Source organism: Ipomoea nil, unplaced genomic scaffold (assembly GCF_001879475.1).
Source record: "Ipomoea nil cultivar Tokyo-kokei standard unplaced genomic scaffold, Asagao_1.1 scaffold2942, whole genome shotgun sequence".
Taxonomy (NCBI): domain Eukaryota; kingdom Viridiplantae; phylum Streptophyta; class Magnoliopsida; order Solanales; family Convolvulaceae; genus Ipomoea; species Ipomoea nil.
The window spans coordinates 1,445,700-1,450,319 of NW_017619370.1; the positions used below are offsets into that span (position 1 = coordinate 1,445,700).

General features: G+C 46.9%; 1 non-coding gene across 1 annotated transcript; it reads left to right on the plus strand.

The window, feature by feature from the left end:
* Positions 1-4,297: 4,297 nt before the first annotated feature.
* On the plus strand, positions 4,298-4,371 carry TRNAI-AAU. Its single transcript has one exon. It is a non-coding gene; the product is annotated as a tRNA-Ile (tRNA).
* The last annotated feature ends 249 nt before the right edge of the window (positions 4,372-4,620 follow it).

The following is a 4,620-nucleotide window of genomic DNA, read 5'->3' on the forward strand; positions in this document are numbered from 1 at the left end:
CCTCGGATATGGGAACTTCTTCTATCTCTTCGGAAGGCTCAGGTTGTTCCTTCCGATCCTTAGTCTCCTCCTTGGCTATGGTGTTCACCCGGGAAGACGGACCGGAGTCGCGTCTGTTGACCGCTCGGGTGTAACACTTCCGGGCGGATTGGACGTCGCCGCGGACTACACCGACCCCATTAGGGGTGGGGAATTTCATGCACAGGTGGGGCATAGAAATTATCCCACCGATCTTCATAATGGCAGGTCGGCCCAAGATAATGTTGTGGACGCAATGGAGGTTGACCACAACAAATTCCAGCTCCATCTTGATCGACTTTGGGGGTGTGCCGATCTCAACCGGGAGCGTTATCTTTCCTTCGGGGTAAACCAGAGCCCCGGTAAAACCTGACAGTGGTACACCGACCGGAGTCAGCTCCTTCCTGTCAAGGCCAAGTTTCTCAAAGACGTCCAAATACAGGACGTTCACACTGCTGCCAGTGTCGACCATAACCCTCTGGACATCCGCCCCTTTAACGTCAATCGTGACCACGAGCGCCTCCATACCGTGGTCACCGCTGCTAGGTTGGTCTTCGAGGGTGAAGGTTATGGGCTCCATCTTCTGCCTCTTCCCAGTCTCCCGGGAATCCACTATAGCGACCGGGCAATTACTTCGCGGTCGGGAAGCGTCTTCCAATCCACCGAAAATAACGTGGATGGTCTGCTTTCCTGCTGGTCGGCTGCTAGATGGAGGGTCAGGGTCCCGTCGGTCATCGCGACGATCATCTCTTCGATCGTCTCTTTGGTCCTGACCTGACCGATCGGAGCGGTAATGGGAACGCCGCTGATCTCTCCGATCGGTATTCCTCTTGGGGTCCTCTCTCCTCCCCACACACTTGTCCAATTTCCCAAGATTGAGCAAATCCTCCAATAGTTGGAGCAAGTGGGTACACTCTTCAGTGTCATGCCCAGCACATCGGTGGTAAGCGCAATGCTTACTCTTGTCAGGACCGTCTCGATCGGGATGGGGAAGCTTGATGAGGTTGCAAGACTGGGCATACTGCATGGCCTCCGCTGCTGATCGATTCAAGGCCGTAAACTCACCAGTCCTGGTGCGGGATCGGGGATGGTCGTCACCCGATCGGTGTTCCGCCCGGCCGGCCGGTTTACGGGATGAAGACCCGACCTCCTGCGAGCGCTTTACGGCGTTCGCCTCGCCAGCATTGGCATAATCTGTGACCCTTCGAAGGGCCTCCTCATACGTGGCCGGGGGGTGTAAAATGAAATCCTGATATAAATACCCCGCCCGGAGAGAGATGTGTAACATGTGAGTGGCGGTCGCATCATCCATGGGCTCGACCTCCCCGACCGCCGCCTTCCATTTGGTGAGGAAGTCGGTCAAGCTCTCGCCTTCAAGTTGCTTGGCCTTTTCCAGATACATATAAGGCTTCCTCACCACTTTGGAAGTGATAAACTTCCTCACAAACTTGACCGCCAAGGTGTCAAACCTGTCGATCGAACCCGGCTGCAAAGTTCGGAACCACTCCGCCGCTCGACCGGTAAGCGTGGAATAGAAAGCCCTGCACATTACGGCGTCTGACACACCCTTCAGCGTCATATTGCTGTAGAAATCGTTGACGTGAGCCTCAGGGTCTGTCCGGCCATCATAACTCTTCTCTCCCGAGACCTTTAAATCGAGCGGGTAAGGCTGAGCCATTACCGCCGCTGTGAAAGGCGTCTGATGCAGGGTCGGTTGTCCAACCGGGGTTGCTGCAGAGTGGGCGTTTCTGAATTGCGCAAATTCCGCCTGGAGGTTATAGAGTAATCCTCGGGTCTCGTTGAGCTCGGCGGCTTGAGCAGCTTGGGCTGTATCCCGAGCGCGTCGCCGTCGGTGAGATCTCGACCCGCTATACCCGGATGAAGCCTCCTGGCTGGCCTCCTGCATCTGTACGTCTTGCTGGCGGTTCGGGTCTTGGGGTCCCAAACGCTGACGCATCTCCGGTCGAAGACGATTAAAAGCTGCCGCTCGGGCAGTTTCTTCGGGGTCCTCCGCTTGGACGGGAACCTCGGCCGCTTGCTGGGCCAGCCCTGGTGCCTCCATCGCATCAGCACCCCCCGACCCCAACCGCGAATGAGCCGAGCGTCGAGCCCGGGCGCGGACTGACGCTGCGGCTCTACCTGTGCGGTCGGTTGTACTGGAGGGGCGGCGGCTGGAGCCGTGTAAGCAGGCGTATATGGTGGATACCCAACCGGGGGAGTGTAGTACATCGGTTGGCCAGGCCAATACCCATACGGCGGAGGTGGGACTGGGTATGGATATTGGCCGGGATACATCACCGGCTGCTGCAGATATGGCTGACCGGGTGTTGGGTACCCCGGTTGGATGTAGTTCACCGGTTGTTGGGCAACCGGGTATGTGTTAGACGGATGCGGTGGTGAGAGATTGAGATTCAATTCTACCGTCTGACCTTGTTGTTGGGTGGCGTGGTGCCCAGATGAACTCGCTGCGTCCGCCTGGTCGTCGGCGAAGTTGTTTTGAGCCCACGGATACAAGCTTGGAGAGGGAGCGGGTGCTCGTCAAGACGTTGCTTTCTCGCACGGGTCCCCACAGACGGCGCCAAAATGATACTGCTAATTCTACGTAAGCAATATAAAATAAACCCGAGACCAATTAAAGCAAGTAAAAGACTTTATTGATCACGGTAAAGGCCCTAAGTACAATCTACTTGGTTGCTCTGAGTACCGACTGACTGCGGTCGGGATTCTCTAACAACAACCTATCGATCGTCCAAAAGTCCTCCACACTGTAGCTACTGTGGGTATTTATAGTCGCTGTGCCGGAGACACGACTCCGGTCGTTCGGCATGTTCTCCACGTAGCCACCACGTGTCATCCTCCCAGGTGCCCTGCCTGTCGTCGTAGAGAGCCACCACGTGTCCTGTACCAGCTCTCTCGCCAAAGGGCTACCGCTCGGTGGTCGACACTATCACTCGGGCAACTCCTGGTCGGACGCCGACCGGGTTCTTCGCATGAAGCCCGACCTGTTACCTGCAAAGACAAAGAAGAAAGGACGAAGGCAACTCGGTCGGGGTAAAGCTTATGTCGGTCGGGATATTTCCTACCAGTTCTGTAATTATGAATATAGAGATTCAATAATTGTGGATATGAAGTTAAAAAATTATGAATATATAGCTTTATAATTATGAACATATAGTTCAGTAATTATGAACGTAGAGTTCTGTAATTGTGAATATGGAGTTCAATAATTATGAATATGAAGTTCAAAATGTATGAATATATAGCTTTATAATTATGAACATATAGTTCAGTAATTATGAACATAGAACTGTGTCCACATTGCAAGGTGGACACAGTTCCACAGCATAACGATTGAATAAAGTGGTGTACATACTTTTCATCCACAATAATGAAGTCATTGATTTTTTTTTTTTTTTTAAATTTACATTCGTTATTGAGACAAATTGTTTTGAGAGTTTGTCAATGACAATTGCTGTCAATAGATGATGATGATAATAAATACTTCAAAATATAAGGTTACAATATATATTATTATAATAATATAATAAAAATTAACTTACAAATTTCTTTAGAAGTTTTCATGCATTGATAAAAGCATAATTGAAATATTAAGTTTTGTTCTCAATAATCAAAAGAAGATTAATTAAACGGAAAATTTTTTTTTCAATGAAAGAAAATCAAATGATTATCAAAGTTCCTGATTTATAATCATTGAATGCTATGTATTTAGTCGGGCTAATTATTTGACCAAAGTTTATGTTAAATTCTATATTTTATTTTTTTAATACATTTTAACATATTCGTAGTATATGTTTAACAATTATGGTAACTCTAATCGGAATGAGGTTCGAACCTAAGACCTTTCTTATAAAAATTAATAAGTATAATAAGTTAAGAATAATAAATAGTTAACGGAATATTCCGTTAATAAAGTTTATACTAACAGAATTTAAGGCTATTTAAGGAAAGAAAATAATATAATAAAAGGTAAATAAGGAAAATCATTAAAAATACTAAAATCAAAATACTATGAACCATTCATTTTAAGAAATAAGTAGTACCAACATTTTTTTATTCCAATTAAGGGCCTAACATTATTGGCTCTTATTAAAATTGTAGATATATAGATTTTAATATTAAAATGGAAACTTTGTATAATTGGATGGGTTGTTAATGTATCAAATGGTTCAGGACTCATGGGATCATATCAACTTGTTTAGCATTTTAGCCTATTAACTTATATGATACAAATTTGTATGTAAAAATTTTAAAAACAATTGGCCTATTAGCTCAGTTGGTTAGAGCGTCGTGCTAATAACGCGAAGGTCGTAGGTTCGAGGCTTGCATGGGCCATTTTTATTTTATACCGCCAAACACACCTTCAAAAATCTAAAATTACGCTTCCACCCTCATGCCTCCTATTGCCGGCAGCCTGTCGGGTAAGTAATGTTGCTTTCTATTATATTAGTGGATAGTTATTTGCTCATCTGCAAGACTGCAACTATCTCTTTTGGGTATTGCATCAGGAGTTAATAATGGAATCCATGACTTTTGTTAGTAAGCTTTTGTTGCTTCATGCCACAAGTATTGTTGCTTGCTGCT